The 19,954-nt window shown below is 36.8% G+C and overlaps 1 protein-coding gene across 3 annotated transcripts in view; it reads right to left on the reverse strand.

Annotated features, from left to right (window-relative positions):
* Positions 1-5,646, reverse strand: part of shisal1b (shisa like 1b) — a 56,454-nt gene extending 50,808 nt beyond the window's left edge. The window contains exons 1-2 of one of the 3 annotated variants that reach the window (XM_038280445.1): positions 5,569-5,646; positions 5,362-5,498 (exon numbers count right to left, since the gene is read on the reverse strand). The gene's annotated coding sequence lies outside the window, so the exon portion shown is untranslated. Of the gene's footprint in view, positions 1-717; positions 817-5,361 lie in introns of those variants that run through there. The other 2 variants (XM_038280447.1, XM_038280446.1) reach the window with 2 other exon arrangements.
* Positions 5,647-19,954: the final 14,308 nt, after the last annotated feature.

Consider the following 19,954-nt stretch of genomic DNA (forward strand, 5'->3'; position numbering starts at 1 on the left):
CTATTGAGATTTCATTATGATAAAACATATAAGTTATTCTATTAGAATAAAATAAGAGTTAAATGAGAAACTCTGTATGAAGATTAAGAGAAAGTGTTGGATGATGCCTCAAGTCGGGAATGCATAAAGTCACCACTTGATGAGAGTAACTGATATTAGCATCAACATTATCATAATACCACTCTAGCTTTCTGCTGTGATTCCTTAGGAATGATAAGTGAATAAGTTTTAATGCTCCAGAACCTCTGCTAGATTATCATGTGTTCCCCAGTGTTTGATATAGAGTCAAAGTTACCATCATATGCAATGCTGCAGCTTGATAACTGTCTGCCTCTGCTGGCCCCTATAGAGTATCTCATAAATAAATACATAAAACTGTAGACGCCGAGTAGCAAAACATGCACCAACACTTTTTCAGCCCACATCTCATTTTCTAACTTTGCTTTGTCAATCACAGACACCAGCATCTATTTAGAGATAATACAGCTTAAAGCATAAATTTCACTCTCTCTCACACAAAGATGCTCACACTCTGACACAGAGTTGGACTGGGGGCAGAGGAACCTGGTGTGAACCCAGATGTTTTGATGACAGAACAGATAAGCCAAAGAAAAGCAGAGTTTTCAGCAGTGGTGGTTCAATAAAACAAAATAACCCCATGCTCACAGAGTGACTACATGCTTGTGTTTATTTTTCAGGGCTGGAGAGTGTAATTACTTGACTACCACCGCTGCTGCTGGTGTTTATGAATCCATTTTACTCTCAGTTGGAAGCGGTTCAATGAGTTTGGTCCTTTTTTTGGAGGGATGCCTGATGGCTAGTAAGTTCCGGGACCTGTTGACAGTAGAACAGCATTGGTTCTTCTAACTATCTTTTGCTATTTATAATTGAATCACAGTGTATAGTTATATTAACATAGATCTAAAGATATAAACTGATGGAAAGTATGAAGATACATAAAATCACAAACAAATGAGGCTAAAAAGCTGATCTACTTCTGATATATAAAAAAAGAGGAAAAAGAAATGACAAATGAACATGTGTTGATGTTATCATTCAAAGATTAAGCTCTTATTAAGTCCTTGAGGGCCAGATTTCTGCAACTTAAAGATGTGTTGCTGGTTACATACAGATCACTCAGATAAACTGGTCATCAACAGGTTTCTGTACAACCTGGTTGCATGCTCCCAGATTGTTCAGCTATCAGATTTAGCTGTGCAGGGCCAGGAACTGTTCAAACTGTTGCAGGACAGCCATCATTTCTCAGTCTTCTTCAGACTTTTAAAACCTTCAGTAAAAATATATTCAATTTAATCTGATTCCATATTATCAAATTCAAGTGGGAATGGTGTTTGAAGGTCTTTTTGAGTTAAACATTTACTCCCCTGATTCAGTTGAAAAAGCATCGATTTCAGGATTTCAGTCACCCTGCTAGCAGGGTAGATACCTGTCCAGCTCATTATCTCTGTCTCTGTCGAAGTCTCAGCTTAGTGCTTTTATAGGCAGGCGGCCGTAAAAAGGGGGTCATATTGATGATAAAGGAAGTGTCCCTTAGACATGGAGAAATAACTCTTTTGAGGAATATCTTTCAAGACAAATCTCTTAGGAATAGCAGTGGGCTGGACTCCACAGCTCTCCGCTTAAACCTCTACACATCTTATTTCTTCTGTGGTATTCGGGTGGGTAGCTTCTCCCCTCATCACTTTGGGGTGCTGCTGCCTGATCTAATATAAAGGGCCAAAAGCTGAGAGAATTATTTAATCTCACAGGATCTTTTGAAGATATTCTCACACAAAACCTCTGAAATTCCTCCATTAGCTTTTAAGTTGTAAAAACTACCAAATACTGCATCAATGTTCAAAACCGTTTCAAGCAAGATTCTTTTTTCCATTTATGGCCAACTATTTATTTACAAGTGTAACTAAACCAATGATGACTATTTTTTTTTTTTATAAAAGCAAATGATTCAAACAATTAGGTTTTTCCATTGCAGCTTTTCTGTTTCTATGATTTGTCAGCTGTTTGCACCGTACAGTAAATGAAAGAAAGTAAAGCTGACACAGCATGTGACCTGAAAAGATTATAAAAGTTTAAAAACTTCACATATTAGAGGTTTGCATAGTGCTGCATAATAAAACATTAGCAAGCACATATTAATTATAAAGAAGATATCTAAAAACGGGTCAATAGGTGTTTAAAATTGGCTACAAACCTTTTATTGATGCATTTCAGATCCTACTCTTCAGATTTGAAAATATTGGCTGAACACATAAACACATTTTAAAGTATATATAAATACATAACATAAATAATAAGTGATATAAATAGTAACTTTAAACAAATAACGACGTTCATTGCCTCAAGCTGCACTAATAACTATAATAAGGGTACATGTGGTTTTCCTGTCCTTGAAAATCGACCTGTAAAAGTGGTTTGCAGTGGCATAGCTGCAAGCAAACAGTCATGCAAATAAAACTGCAAAATAAAGAAGCAATTGGAAGAAACTCATGACAAAAAAAAAGAAATTGAATATATTAATACTCACAGACACATGGTAATCTTAAGATGAACATCTGCAGAACTAAATAATAAATCACTGTTATTATCAGAATCCTCTCAATGTAAGACAGTATTTGTCACTTAAATGTGGCAGTAATTTTATTTGCAGTTTCGGAAACAATTTTCATGTGTGTGTGAGTTTTGAATTTAAGGGAAGTAAGAAATGTTAAAGTAGTACTTAATCCTTTGCAAATTGGTAAGTCGTGTCATGCTGAGTACAAGAGATAAAGGGCTGCCGGATTCATAGCTTAGGCTGCCTAAGCACAAAGGCATTTTCTATTGGTTAAGAAGCTGCAAAGCACAGGTGCTTTTTGACTTCCTGTAGGCAGTTATCCAGTTGGCCCAATGCTCACATCTGTTCAGGGTGAGATAAAGTGGGATATACTTTCTTAGTGTGACCTCCAGACATATTCCTGGCTTGTCTTTACTCATCTACACCTTCCCTGTCTGCTCTCTGATCTGATGTAGGATTAGCTTTACTCGAATTATCAGAGTACACAAAGTACCTCTTGGGAAATTAAATATTTTTCATATCTTCTCACAACTGAACTGTGGTGGGAACCACAAGCACAAGTTGAGCGTGACCACAGCTGATATCTGTTTAAACTCCATCATCCAGCTCTTTCTGTTAGAAATTCATGCATCAAAAGGACTCCCTCATCCAGAAGATTGTATAGATCTGATGCCCCCCAGCTGCTCTGCTAATTCAACATAGGTTTGATCATCTTTACTAGATCTAAAACCCTCCACACTTTAAATTTTTACCTTGGGGGCTTCTGCCAAGCAAACTGTCACGACAGATCCTGCGCTCTGCTTCCTCCTGTGTGGATCTCCGTATACTATAAATCTCTTCCTGGAACCATGAACTTATAACTGGGAAGCTCTTTTGAAGATGAGACTAAATTTGAACTCACATTATTGCTTTTACAGTTCACCAACTCCTCCGTGTCAGAAACGTCAGTGATCCATGAAGAACTTGCCATAATAATCTCTGTGGGGCAGCGCTGTCCAAGTATTTAAGACAAGGTGACGCAGAAAGTGACCATCAACTATTGGCTGATGGTTGTCCCTGACTACCCTGACCTCACATACATTCAGCCCCTCCGACTGCTGTTGTATGATTGTGCAAATCCAGACTAAACACAAAGCAACCGTGAACACCACACTGACCTCCAGCTGAACAGTCTTGTTTTAAAAGCTCATTTTTCACTTTCTATAAACACATCACACTGTACGAACACCAGCACTTTCCTGTCACCAAAATGAATAGACCGGAGGCTTATACATTATTTCTCTTTTCTTGTCCAAACACTTGCGATCCAGAATAACTGCCTTACCACCCAAAAACGAAGACTCAAAGAACTTCTCGCCTCAATCTTATTGCTTTGGTCTCAAATAAAAGACCTCCTTTAAGCAACTGGGCCAAATTTCCCGTCTGCTACTATCATATTTGTGCGGCAAAATGTAAGAAAGGTGATAATAGGATTTCTGCTGGTTTCAAGGAGATTTACCAAGTCCCAGAAGAAGAGAGCCTGTGTAAAGTGACCTTTTTAAAAAAAAACTGTATTCTGTATAATAAATTTCAAATTAATAACATCTATTAGCTCAAGTTATGTGTGATTTAAGGAATGGGTGTATATTTATAAGAGCCAGAGGAAGTTTTTTGTCATTTTTTTTTTTACAAATTTCATCTAATTACTCCCAATGACTTTCTTAGGCACATTGCAGGACGCCCTAATGGCACAGATTTATCAAAGTTGCCGGCTGCATATCCTTCCACCACATCCTAGAGGGGGTTTAATGGATTGATGGACTGGTGACCACTGATGCCACTCCAGATCAATACCCTTATTGTCATATTCAAGATGTCTGAGGTGATTAAAACTTTTTGATGGGGTTATGCTTTTTGAACCTGCCATTAGAAGATATGTTCACCAATGTCAGAGAGAAAAGAATAAGTCAAGAGCAAATCTAGTGTGGCTATGGTGTTTAATTAATCTACCAATCAAGGGAAGGGGCATGGTAAACATTTTATTTGCAGTATGTATGAGACAAATATTGAGCAAATCCTTTCTGATAATTGTATTAAAGGTGCAGGCAAAAACACACCACTTTCAGTACAGCTACTAATATGACACACAATCACACTTTCCTACGGCCAGCCTTTGGAGTGCATACACATGAATGGAGCTCACCTCCATGAAAAATCATAAAAGCTTTACAACTGCTGCCCCTGGGCCAGTTTTTACACTGGCAAGGGCATGATTTTTCACAGAAGAACGGGCTTTTGTTTGAATGAACAAAGGGAATTTCCTCTCTTCTCTCTCTTTCTCTTTGAATCCTATCGTATGGCGCCTCGCTCCCTCCCACACGCCTGTTTCTAAGTTACCAGCAGCACTGGCTGCCAATCCCGCTTAATTGCCTCCTGTGTATACTGACAGCTGATGAGCGAGCAATGAGAGGGAGCTGTCCTCGCCTATTCTTGCAGATCAGTCTCTCTGTTACCTTTCCAGGGGGGAGGATTTCATCTAAGAATTGTTCTTCACCCCTTAGGGAAATAAACAGTATTGCTGGCTTGGAGTAAAAACTTCGGTAACCAACATGGAAACTGGGGAAATGTCACTCATAGTAACATGAAACATCATGTTCTTTAAAAACAAACAAAAAAATAAAATAAAAAACTATACTATGAAGGCAAAAAGTTAAAGCAGGAAAAAAACAAAGCCAGCTTTGAATGGAGAGAAGTTACCGTATTCAAAAGCAGAATGAAGTATTCAATGCTGAAAAGCTTTCTATAGTTACCTTGACTGATCCTGGGGGAAAATAAAAGATCTCTGCTTGTCTGCCACTCACAGAATCATCCACCCTGTTGATCCTTGTTCCCTCTTCTTTTATGTGTCTTCCTTACTTATAGATTCTCCTCATCCTCGGGCGTGGGGCTGAAATTAACAGCTCATGCGAGAAAGCCAGAAAACACACCAGAGTGGAGAAGAAACACACTCTTCTCACCCCTTAGTTCTCCTTGGCAGTCTATCCCCATCCGTCAGAGCGCAGCAACTGAAAGTGTGTATACACGCAAGAGAGAGAGGGAGAGGAGGAAATGACACTCCATGGGTGAGTGAGAGGGTGTGAGAGAGTGGAGGGTTATCCTCTGTACAGTACGAGCTCCTGTTTATCTCTCTGTCTGTCTGCCTCATGTGCATGCATTCCTTTCCAACACAAGCCACAGGGTCAGCTGCTTTTACAGCAACCAGAGTTGGTTTCCTCCTGAGGGAAAAGATTTCCTGTAAGCTCGCTCCTTAACTTTCTTCATGGCGAAGGAGGTCTGAGTTTGTTGGTCTTTTTGTTTTTAATAATTCTCCTCTCTCATGCAGTCATATTCCTGCTTAGCGGGTCTTCAATTTAGACTTATCGGCTTCCAGGCCAGCCTTAATATAATTTCCCCCTCTCCAAACATGGCCTATGCAGTGGTTAACCTACTCATGTGGCATCGGCTGCTGTATCTAAAAACAAAGCAAAAATGTATTTAGATTCTTTATTTTTTTTTTTTCTTTGTGGGTACTTTTATTCATATATGATGGTATGATGTAGTAAAGATTACTTGCTGAACTTGCAGTCATAAATACATCATCAATGAAGAAACAGGGATTTTAGATCCTTGGCCCCAGAAAAGCTTTTCTGATAGGTATGACTTTAGGAGCAGGATTGAGATAAGCAAGGCGCTTTCCATTAAAAAAATAGAACCAGTCTGTCTTATGGTTACATATAATGCTGCTGCTGTGGGTCTAATTGTACGGATAAATCTTGTACCTGATTAACCTTCTTTAAACCCCACAGCCTGCCTACAGTAGGTAGTTTCAAACTCAAGGCCCGTGGACCAAATCTGGTTTGTCTTGCAGGAGGGAGTGGTGTGACATGACAGATAATTTTTTTTCCAAGATAATTAAATTCAGTTTTTATTTCAAAATGTAACTTTTAAAAGTTAGCTTTGTTTTCAAGACATAATTATGATGGAGGTTTCCTACAGATCAGATTGGAGTAATAGGCATTTAGTGGGCAGTATCTCTATAGTGTTTTTGAAGTCATATAATTCAAACCACTTTACATTCAGTTTTTCAGTCATTCGTGCACTTATTCACACAATGCTACATTTCTATGAAGTAGCCACAACTAATTTTGTAATACTGACAGAAACAAGGCTGCCATACATCAGATACTCTGAGCACCAGCAGGCAAGACGGGTGAAGTGTCTTACCTTGGCCCTTGAAACGGCAGCCCACTAGTTACAGGACAAGCTCTTACCTCCTGAGCCACTGTTATCCATATTCACTGGTGTGATACCATAGATATTTAGTCCCGGCAGATGGGGCAAGTATGACATCACAAATATTTATACATTTATCTTAAGAAATTAATTTTAATAGTTGTATGTCATTCAAAAGTTTTGCTTAAAGATATATTTAACTATTTATTGGAATATTTTATAGGACATATATATTTACATATATATTTTTATATATATCTTTTTCATGGTATATTCATATTTATCTATGATAGATATTTACTTAATGTTCCTTCTTTAACACTCCATAGACTTTTACTGATCAACCTAAGAATGAGAGATTATGGGCTAAATATTTGGCAATATCTTTAGCCAGGACGGCAATACATCAGGCGAAGTTGCTGTTAGCATTGTTGGGGTCTGTTCAATGCTGGATGTTAGTTATACCTGGTTTGCTGATTGCACAGTGTATTATATATAATATCGAATTTTAAATGCAGGGTGTGCTTAAGTAGCGCAGTGCTTAGTGCGCATCAACCATGCATGGCTCTTCCCCTCTCTCATACCCTTTTCCTCTCAGTCAACTGTACAAAAAATGAGCCACTAGTGCCGTAAGAAACATTACCAAAAAACCAAAAACAAATGTAAAGCACTGAAGTCCTGCATAATTGGAATTTATATGTTAACAATATATTCTCTAATTAATTTTGTAATATAAAGGGCATTTACTAAATATAAGCTGTTATAAATAACGAAAAAGCATTTGGAAACTAAAAGGGTAGGACTAGTCAGTTAACAGAGATAAAAAAGCTGGGTCTGTGTGGTGGAGACCATGACTCTATTATTTGAATATACTGTAAGTTACTAAAAGGATTTGTATGTACAACTCTAAGTTCTAAGTAAATTGTGTTTTACATTAGTAGGTTTTTCATTTTGGAGAAATCGGATGGATTAAATAATTCTGTAAATTTAATTACAGCTCTAATTTGACAATCAAAACTGTTGTTTATTTAAACAATACGTGAGAAAGATGAGATTTACCAAGATAGAAATAGCTTTACCCCCATTTACCTATCGATCTAAGTTCCCGACGTCACCTGATGTCATCACATCTGGTTAATGACTGAAAGGACAAGATCGCGAATACAAGCGGGAAAAATTATTTTCACAGGGTGGGTGGGCGCGCCCTTTGAGATCGGGTGAGGAGCTCAGATCCCCGGGAGGAGCTTGGAGTAGAGTTATTGCTCCTCCATGTTGACAGGGGCCAGCTGAGGTGGCTAAGAGCATCTCTTCTGGATGCATCCTGGTCACCTATTGGGAGGAGGCCTTGTGGAAGGCTCAGGACACGCTGGAGGGACTATGTCTCTTAGCTGGACTGGTGTCGCATGGGGTTTCCCCAGAGCAGCTGGAGGAGGTGTGTGTGAATCAGGAAGTCTGAGGATCCCTATTGAGAATAGATGGATGGATGGATGGATGGATGGATGGATGGATGGATGGATGGATGGATGGATGGATGGATGGATGGATGGATGGATGGATGGATGGATGGATGGATGGATGGATGGATGGATGGATGGATGGATGAACCTGATTGGTTAACGCAACATGAATGTGCTCCATCCTTGGGTCCACTGTCCCTATTGCTATACTGCTTTGCTCTGATCAGCAAATTTTTGCAATTTGCATTGTCTGAAATTAATCATTTTCATTGATCCTCATGCTGCTATGAATATGTTGGTATGAATATGTTTTTTGTTCAATGTGTCTATTGTTTATCATATTCTTTTTGAGATATCAATTTGATTTGTTCATATACCTGCAAATGTAACTGTGTCAAGTACCCCAAAAATATTACACACATAGACTGGCTTTCTCACACTGTTGGAAAACTGGCTATTAAGCCTACACTGAATATGTAACATAACATCACTAAGATAGGCAGTTGCATGCATGGGCTTTAATTACTCTAAAACTGATATATCCAGGTCATTTTCTGATATAAATTTAATTGGAAACCAGCCTGTCTTATAATAAAAGCAATACCATGATCAAAATTAGGTCTGTCTGAAACCCATATATGTTTAGATATCATGCTGGAGCCCACAAGCTACTGCTTCTTGGGCTCCAGCAGGTAAACCTAGACAGGGTAATTAAACAAAAGATTGACAAATGCAAAGTATAAATATGTTATATGATTAATTAGAAAGAACAACACAAAACCATGATGGCAGATTCTTTTTCTAAAAGAGGGAGGTAAGAAAACAAAAGCCATTTGCAAATGTCACATACTCAAGCTAAAGTTCTAGTGCTATGATGAAGTTAAACTGAACTTGTTTAGATCATATTGTGTATGGCACACATATAGTGCAATTATTAAAAAAAAAGCCTTAACTGTTTGTGTCTGTAAACTATTTCATTCATTTCATTATTAATGTTGGCTATATTAATCTAATAATGGGAATATTCTACTGTTGACTAATATGAAAAATAGTACTGTAAGATATACAGGTGCTGGTCATAAAATTAGAATATCATGAAAAAGTAGATTGATTTCAGTAATTCCATTTAAAAAGTGAAACTTGTATATTATATTCATACATTACATACAAACTCATATATTTCAGATGTTTATTTTGTTTAATTTTGATGATTACAAATGACAACAAATGAAAATCTCAAATTCATCATATCAGAAAATTAGAATATTGTGAAAAGGTTCAAAATTGATGGCCCCTGGTGCCACACTCTAATCAGCTAATTAACTCAAACCACCTGCAAAAGCCTTTAAATGGTCTTTCAGTCTAGTTCTATAGGCTACACAATCATGGGGAAGACTGCTGACTTGACAGTTGTCCAAAAGACGACCATCGACACCTTGCACAAGGAGGGCAAGACACAAAAGGTCATCGCTAAAGAGGCTGGCTGTTCACAGAGCTCAGTGTCCAAGCACATTAATAGAGAGGCGAAGGGAAGGAAAAGATGTGGTCGAAAAAAGTGTACAAGCAAGAGAGATAACCGCACCCTGGAGAGGATTGTGAAACAAAACCCATTCAAAAATGTGGGGGAGATTCACAAAGAGTGGACTGCAGCTGGAGTGAGTGCTTCAAGAACCACCACACACAGACGTATGAAAGACATGGGTTTCTGCTGTCGCATTCCTTGTGTCAAGCCACTCTTGAACCACAGACAGCGTCAGAAGCGTCTTGCCTGGGCTAAAGAGAAACAGGACTGGACTGCTGGTGAGTGGTCCAAAGTCATGTTCTCTGATGAAAGTAAATTTTGCATTTCCTTTGGAAATCAAGGTCCCAGAGTCTGGAGGAAAAGAAGAGAGGCACTTCATCCACGTTGCTTGAAGTCCAGTGTAAAGTTTCCACAGTCAGTGATGGTTTGGGGTGCCATGTCATCTGCTGGTGTTGGTCCATTGTGTTTTCTGAGGTCCAGGGTCAACGCAGCCACATACCAGGAAGTTTTAGAGCACTTCATGCTTCCTGCAGCTGACCAACTTTTTGGAGATGCAGATTTCATTTTCCAACAGGACTTGGCACCTGCACACAGTGCCAAAGCTACCAGTACCTGGTTGAAGGACCATGGTATCCCTGTTCTTAATTGGCCAGCAAACTCTCCTGACCTTAACCCCATAGAAAATCTATGGGGTATTGTGAAGAAGAAGATGCAATACACCAGACCCAACAATTCAGAAGAGCTAAAAGCCACTATTAGAGCAACCTGGGCTATCATAACACCTGAGCAGTGCCACAGACTGATCGACTCCATGCCACGCCGCATTGCTGCAGTAATACAGGCCAAAGGAGGCCCAACTAAATACTGAGTGCTGTACATGCTCATACTTTTCATGTTCATACTTTTCAGTTGGCCAACATTTCTATAAATCCTTTGTTTTTATTGGTCTTCAGTAATATTCTAATTTTCTGATATGATGAATTTGAGATTTTCATTTGTTGTCATTTGTAATCATCAAAATTAAACAAAATAAACATCTGAAATATATGAGTTTGTATGTAATGTATGAATATAATATACAAGTTTCACTTTTTAAATGGAATTACTGAAATCAATCTACTTTTTCATGATATTCTAATTTTATGACCAGCACCTGTACATCTGTAAATTGGAAACATTGGAGTTATTACCTACCAATAGATTAGGAAAGGTTCTCTTTGGTTTTTAAAGAATTTTCTATGTTTATGTACTTTTATTCTAATGATGTTTTTCTATCTCATCTTCTGAATGCGCCTTTAAATAGGGATAAAATGTAAATCACTCACCCCAATTTTCTTTACACTGACCGACTCTTTCGCCTCCCAGACTCACCCAACCAAAGGAAAAAGGAAAAGGACTAAAAAGGAAAAAAATAGGAATCAAACAGGATATGGCACAGTATTACTCTATAATGATTGAACAGAAAAAGTGATTTCACACCTCCCTTCTAAAAGAAAACATTAAAACTGAGGCTTTAAACTGCTTTGAGGTTATAATAAATGAACATAACAAGGTTTGCTTAACAACAGAAAATTAGACCTCATCTTCCAATAGTAGGAGGCCAAACTCAAACCAATTGTCAGTTTCCTCTGACAAATCCCTCTTCAACTAAGGTCAGAAAGGCTTTTCCAGGATACTGTATACTAGAATGTAGAACCTGAAATGCCCAGAATTTATTAGGAAGACCTCAACATTTTACTGCAAAACTTGGTAAGAACAACAATCTCCTCCTGGCAGATGTGCCTCAACCATTTCTGCCTTTCACATGAACCTACTTGCAAAACTCACAGTTAGAACCTGGTCAAAAAAAAAACAACTGTAGAGGGATCAACTTTCTACTCAACCAGCAGGTTCACTGCCAGGCAAGTAACTTTGGGAGATATACACGGAAAAGTTAATTTTCTCCTGCTCCCCCATTCTGAGGTCAAAACTAGAGTCTGACAAAACATGGCATGTAGCTTATCACCTCACAAGCTTTTAAAAACCTTAGGGCTCTCTCATCTAACTTTCCAGTAACAGGAAAACTAATAGTCCCAAGAGATTATCACATACACATATCCTTATCATTGTTTAAATAGGCAACTGAGTCTTGGTCCCTTTGACAGAAAGGCAACAGGTGGTAGAGATCAGAAATGACACTTCATTTATAGTGCCTTAAAACAGTGGTGCTCCACAGCATGCATGATAAACGCCCTCTTGTGCTCTCATTAGTCTGCTGAACAAATCAAACACTTTTATTAAATTTGCAGAGGACATGAAGATTACAGGTTGCATAACAAACATTAAACAGTCCCTCTACATCAGAGGTAGACAACATTGCTCCTCAAGTAGCACTTTCTACAGCTTTTACATAAATCCCTTTTATTTCACACCTCAAACAAACTTCGAACTCACCTCCTTGGTATGTCAGCAAGTTCAGCAGATACAGTACCTGGCCTTTAACCAGAGGAGGGTAACCCAGACATTTTACTTTAGTAGCGCTACTTCAACTCCTTTTTACTCAAGAAAATATGAAAAATATTCATCCCAGAAATTACTCAAGAGTAATAAAGTATTTGGTATAAAGGCTACTCAAGGACAGAGTAATTGTTAGGTCATTACTTTTAATCTTCAGAAGTAATGCAGTCGAACAAACTTAATGTGACTTTTTTCAACATAAACTTATGAAACCAATCATTACAAAAATAATTGGCCATCGTAAAGAACCTCCACTGACAGTATCCACTGTCTTACCTGATCCCTGAATAGCTCAAGTTTCTCAAAGCAGACAGAGTAGCTAAAAGTTCTACCTAAGCAGGAACAGCAACAATTCACAAGAATAATACTCAAGTAAAAATAAGAAATACTTTACAGTAAAACAACCCTTAAAGGTGTATTTATTAAAAAAAAGAATAATAATCAAATATATGTAGCTGAAAAAATATAATTAGTTATCACCCACCAATGCAATTAGCCCTTCATTTGTTGATAAAACTGGAATAAAAGATAAAGCATATGAAAAATACAGTGAACTGGCGAATATGATAACATACATACAATAGAAATGGCCAAAATAATGATAGATACTAGGTTGACTTGTCCGTTCAAAAGAAAAGGTCATGCTCTAATGCTTGCAAATGCATGGTAACAAGAACTTCAGTGCATAATATTCTATTTCCACACAGCTATAGTGATATTCAATTTAAATTATGTTTTTCTCTATTTTATTTGATTATCAAATTTAGTTTGGCAAGAAAGGTTGCTTTTAAACCAGCCAAACATTTTTTGATTAAATCAATAATAAAAATCACTTAAAAACTGAGTAATTGAAAAAAAATATTCTGCCTAACCAAATTAAATCATTACTATATTCACCAAGTCTACAATAACTGAAATATGCTCATAGGTTGTAATAATGCAAAAACCAAAAGTGAGTAGGAAGCACTGTTTTTTGTGACATTTACAGATGTTGAAGCAAACTATCATGGAGGTCTGTGACCCGTTCTTGCAGTTTTCAGCCCAGCATGTGCTGCACGGGAAGAACATCCTCTAAGTGCCCATCTTGCACACTCTGCTGGTTCCTGATGTAACTTGGCAGCTGAATAGCCTAAATGTGTCCCCTGAGCACCATGAATTCTGGGTCACTATGCACATAGAGCTGCAGATCAATGAGGTCCCAACCATTTATGAAAGGTGATTAAAGGGTCACAATGACTGTTTCTTTCATTCAGTTGATAAAGTGTCAAAATGTGCCCCACACCGGGATGTTTTCACCAGAGCCAAGGTGAGGATGACCTTCAGTCACGCCACAGATGAAGAGGGAGAGAGTGGGGAAATGAATTGTAGGGACATATGGCTGCTTCGTCTTATGTCGTGGACCAGGCGAGCATGAGATACCCCCGTGGAGCACCATGCGGATTTAAGCTGCGGGTGTTGCCTTCAAACACATATCAACATGCAGCAGAGGGAGGGAGTGTTATAGTCCAGTTATTGTCCAAAGGAACATGTGCCGACAGGGTTGCCCGAAGCATGTCAGTGTGGTGATTGGTCCGTATGATGTTCAGCCAGGAGGAAATATGCAGGGGAGAGATATAATGCATCCTGTGCGAGTGCATTTGTGTCTCTGCATGCGGACCTGAACACTGTTGTCCATTTTTAGTATATCCATCCACAAGCCAAGTCCTGCTCTTAGAAGATTCGCTGCATCTGCAGCTTCTTAAATCAGAATCAGAATCAGAAATACTTTAATAATCCTAGAGGGAAATTACTTTTGTTACACGCTCCAGTTACAGTTTTATATATATATATATATACACACACATCCAACTACACAATATAATAAAGATAAAAATAAGAATAAAAAGAGATAAAATATATACACATATAGCTCTTCTGTATATATATATATGTATATATGCATATGTAAAAACTAAATCCAAATAAAGTGAATATTTAACTAAAGTGATAAATCCAAGTAAAGTGATACATGGCGTGCAAAAATAGTGCATAAATGTATCACTTGAAGAGTGACATGACCAGTTTAAGTCATGTTATTTCCTCTCTTCATGCATGTGAGAATAAAAAACAAGCACAAGGCTATTGCACTGTCAAAGAAGATGATTTCAGATGATGAAATTATTGGGGGAATTCATATGGAACCATCGCCCACATGGATACAGTATAAAGTAAACATTACACATTTCCTTCAAACAAGTATGAATTATTGAGGAGCTTGAAATGTGTGCAGTAAATCAGGTCATGATAGATGAATGCAATGCTTGGAAGCTGTGTGGCATGTTCATTCGTCTCAAGATAGTCCCTGTGATGACTTGTTTTGCATCTTTTGAAGTTAGATGACTCATTTCATCTTTTTTCTCAGTACCTGATGTTTCACCTACAGGTGTGACCCATCTCCATGGGGATGAGAAACCCCACATTTGATCAGTGACCACACTCAGGTGTGGGGTCATTTTCATGACAAGCTCCTTGTTTGAACTATCCTCCAAACAGCTGGGGTTGTTAATGAGAAAACTGAGACTGGTCCCTTCTTTTTTTTCTACCTCACAGTGAATACAGAAAATTGTAAACACAAAATGCAAAACACAAGAATAAACTAAGAAACTAAACATGGGAAAGAAACAATGTGCCAAATCCCTGATGGCAAAATAATAGAATATGGCAAAGTCTGTTAGAAAACAATAAGAGGATCATTTGCAAACATCAACACAAAATCAAACCTGAACACCTGAGGAGCATGACAAAAAGATATCTAAAAAAAGAAACAAAAATGGTTGTGCATTCTCGTGGCAATGGTTTGCAAATCTGATAGACTGATTTTGGTTTTTCAGTTAAATCCTACATGACAACATAAACAATCAGAGATGATGTATTGCTGAATAATTAGAATAAATTCAAAAAGAGTTTTTATATAGGCTTTAAATGACAGAGAAGGTTTTATTTAAATCAATCTGCTGTGGTATTTTTTTTTATTATTATCACCCACGTGTTTTCTCTAAAACATGTGGATGATAGATGCTAACTTGTTTTTTTGGTGAGGTTCAAACAGATACTTAAAAATAATTTTAGCAGGTTATAAAACTGTAGAAAATAAGCTTACACGGCATGTCAACAAACTAAATGAAGGTTTGACACAAATATGACTTTAAGTCTTTAAAAAGAAAAAAATAACACTCATCTATTTTTTCACCTATGTGATATCATTTGCATTTGTAAAGCCGCAACCACAAGATATGGATTATATTCTCTACTTGGTATTCTTAAAAAGGTTGGTTTAAACGCGACTGCAGAACTGAGCTGAGCTATGAATTAGTGTCTTAGAGATGATAATGCAAAGTCCTGCCCTATTTTTAAGAAAAAATTTTGCTAAGTCTTTCTCTGGGGCTCATCTTAGTGCAGAAATAGAGGTCAAAGAAGGAACAAGAGATTGAACAAATCCCCATAAATTATTGCATGTCCTCTGGTACTTAGATGAAACAGCTAAAGGAAAGGAGATTGTGCTGATTTCAAGTGACTAAATTAATTTTCTAAACAAATCAAAACAAAATCAACTTTTTCAATGTGACTTTGACATGCTAATACTGACACAAAACAGAGGGGAAAACACCTTGTTTTGGATCCACTTTTCCTAATTTAATGAGCTGTTTCTTTCCTCATAACCTAAAAGCGATAAACCTCTTTTCAAATGCAATGAGGTGTCGCCATTAATTGGCAACTGCTAGATTCAATCACAAGTCGTTCAAGAAACTTGAAGAATAACAATCTAAACCAAACCAAACCTCTGTGTGCCTCAGAAAGGTCTGCCTTTGCGACGCACTGTGTTGCTGCTTCACAGTTTTCAGATTAGGTTTTAAACACACACACACACATTAGCAGCTACATCCGTGACCCTGTGTATCCATATTTATTTTTAGGGCTTAAGTTGATGCTAAGCCGTGTTTTTTGATGAGTATGCCACCATATATCATTTTGAGAAAAAAAAAGAAAAGATGTATCTGCAAATAAACTGCAAAAAAACTTAGGACAGAGACAGCAGCCTTTTAATCAAGGTTAGAGATTAGAGAGGAAGCAGTTGGTTTCTTCATCACTGATCTGGAAAAAAACATACCTTGCAACAGCCTTAAGGAGGGAGAATGCTTCCTAAAAACTAGAGGGTATAATGAGTCGATAAATGGTGAGTCAAACTGCAGTTGACATCTCATGTGCTTTTTTAAATAAACAGACGTTTTCTAAAGTTTTGTTTAATAAACTTGGATAATTCGTAACGTCTATTTATACAGCTATTTTCTTCTTTTTCTGATTGATCAGGTTGTTGTAAAATACTTGGCTCTCTCTGTGGAGATTACACTCAGTAATAGAAAGCTATGAATATCAAATCAGGAAAAAGCTTTGAGTAGCACTTTCATTTGCCATCTCCAAAGTTTGAGCCTAGATTGGAAAAATTCTTGTTGCAAGGGAAAATCTCTCTGACATGCAATCATTAGAGTTGCCCAGGTAAATAATCATTTAGTTTAGTTCCAAGCTATGAAACAACAACACAGCCAGCCAATCTGACAACATCATGTTCTCTGGTAAATCTGTTATGTTAATTGATGACCAATGTTTATTTTAGTCATGCCAGCTTAAATAAATGGTGCAATGAGTACTGGGAACTCTGAATTAGCAACCCTTGACAAATTAAATATAAATAGAAGCAAGCTTAATCCAGAAAAGGCTTAGTTTCGACTCTAAAGTGGAAAATTAATGCAGCTCTTCTGCTGCACTGCAAAAAATTTCAATCTAAATAAGCATTTTTATTTTTATTTTTTTTAAATAAGTGCATTTCATTTTGAATTAAGGGGGTAAGTGAGATACTTTGCCAATGGAACAAGACAATTTACATTTAAAATAAGAAAAAAAGATTGCATTATCTTATTTCAAGAGCATATTATCTAATTATCTTATTTTAGGAGTAAAAAATACTAATTCCATTGGCAAATCATTTAATTTACCTACTTAAAGTAAGGGTAAATACACTTAATTCAAGATTTTTTTTAGTTATTTGTAGATCGTTTTTGCAGTTTGTAAACACACTGCTCACTACTACTATCACCTCTAAACAAACTTGTTTTATGTTTTGATTGAGCTTTTGATTTGATAGAATATAATAGCCTTTTTATTTGCTACATTTCATGTTTGGTAGAAATTTAAAGCTTTGCATAAATGTATGCTTTTAAAAAAGCCATAGTGCTTTAGAATAGTCTAATTTTCATAAACATTTGTTTCTAAGATATTAGGATATTCTAAATAAATACATTTTCCAAGCAACCTTTTATGCTGCTTATCTAAATCCACACACAAGCTTTGCAAAAAAAAATTTTTCTATGTGAATGAGCCCGATGCCTCTTGGAATATTCTCCTGCTGTAGGTGAATTGACAAACTGGTTCTGGCATTGCACTGAAATAGCCATGCTGCCTCAAAATCTCTTTGTCCGAACTGTCATCATGTTTCAAGGAATCAGGTCAGCAAAATATTTCTTTTTGTTGTTTTTTTTTTTGTTTTTTTTTTTGCTTTTACAGCTCTCTCTCTCGGCATGTCACAACTTACATGTTTTGCTGTTTGAACAGGTATATGGTGAACTTAACTTTTTTACCCTGTAACTTAATATAAAAAAAAGCTGACAAATTTAATAAACATACTAAATGATTGAAATAAAAATAAAAAAACATTTATCAATACAACAAGTTCACTACCATTACAGTAAATATGGGGGAAATATACCGGATACATGTTGCTGTTCTTTTTATTTTTATGGATCTAATCCTCACAGTCTCTGAGACTCCATTTAAGAAATGCTCGTTAACTCTTTTACACAAACTGATGGTAAAAATGTACAAATTTACAAATGAAGAGCTATGGCATTGCAAAACCTGTCAGGTAAAAAATTCTTTGACTCAATTAAAGTTTTTGTTCTAATTTTTTGTCTGTCTTCTAAAAAGTGAACAGATTTTCTTTATATTTGAAGTTAATAGAAGCAGTCAGGACAAACATGTTTGCAAACATGAGTCAATGTATTCCTGTAATTCTGGAACAGGGATCAGAGCAGGTCTGGTTCAGTATTATAGGCTATATAGCTTCACTGAGAAAAAAACTGTCTCTCTGTAATGATGCAGGTTCCCATAATTTCCATTAGACGTTATGTGTGTATTTATGTGCTTAGTAATGGATATGTTTTAAATGTCTATCAGCTGGTCAAGATTTTGAAATTTGCCTAACATTTCATTTGAAAGCAAATTAAACATTGTTTGGATATAATTGCAGACAAACAATGCTATTTTGGAGAATTATTTAATCTAAAATAATTACTGTACTTTAAAAAAAAAACTTTACTCTGCTGCTCAGACTGTCAGATAACAGATATAATTATGAAGTCTTCAAATGTTCTAAGTTTCTTTGTTACTCCTGGTTAAATGTAAGACAAAGATGGCTTATTGGTAAATTGTACAAACTTAAAATTCTCTTTTTCATTTTTTAAAAACATATTCCTTAAAATTAAACTGTTTCTAACCATTTTGTTAATTTTTCAAACATTCAAAAATGGAGAGGCTAAAAGGCATGTCAAATGACACAGGACACCTCTATGAAATATTCAAAATCTGTCAATCATAGATTTACTTTTTGCATTCCTATCTGCATGTAAAACCCTTAAAGGACTGTCACCTGTCATGACATGTTGCTTTGAAGCCTCAGAGTGGTGAATATCTGTCAGTCAAAGTGGTCCACTCAGGGTCTAACTAAATTTTATATGAGCTTTTCAGCGGGGGACAAAGCTTTCAAGAGTAATTCATGTGAAAATACACTTTGGGCTAAACCAAAAATAACAAAGCTCTGCTCACAGTCACCGACATGGTTGAGATGTTTTTGTGGTCATAAAGTACTAGAATTACTTTTGTGTATGTGCATAAGGATTAAATGTGATCACAGCAATCATTCCCTTCTCACTGCATGGATTAGGTTGTTTCTTTGTGCAAAGTTCTATAGCTCCTCACCTCAGAAGTGACTCATGTCATCTGCAGTGACTGATGCTTTTACTGTTGATTTGCCCCATGGATAATTAGTGAGAAGCAGTGCAGGGATTGCCAGGCATGAGATCAATTCCACTCTGTGTCAGATCCACAGGTTGCTAAAGATTTCTTGTCTTTGCAGCATCAATAATAAATTACCACAGAGATTCAAGACATCTAGCTGTAAACATGGAAACCTAACTGGCAATTAGAGTTTACCTAATAAATAGCAAAAGATAATAAAAAATAAATGCTGTTTTCTTGGAAAATATACAAAAAATATATTAAAGCTCTGTGATAATCTAAAAGAAGGGAAGGTAATTATGCTAGAAGTACCTCGAGAACTCTTTCTTTTGTAACTAGAAATACTTTTAAAGCCTTCAATCAGATGGGATTTGCACTGACATCTTCAAAAATGTTTAGTTTAAAATTTAATCCACAGCTCAAGGCCATCGATCTCATTCTGGCATTATCACAGGTTCACCAGCAATATTAACTTGCACATTTTCATTGGACTGTTTTTTCTCAATACGAGGAAAATACCTGAACTTCTTACTGGATACACCTCAAATT

This window comes from Cyprinodon tularosa, unplaced genomic scaffold, assembly GCF_016077235.1.
Source record: "Cyprinodon tularosa strain WSP-4 unplaced genomic scaffold, ASM1607723v1 ctg16, whole genome shotgun sequence".
Classification (NCBI taxonomy): Eukaryota; Metazoa; Chordata; class Actinopteri; order Cyprinodontiformes; family Cyprinodontidae; genus Cyprinodon; species Cyprinodon tularosa.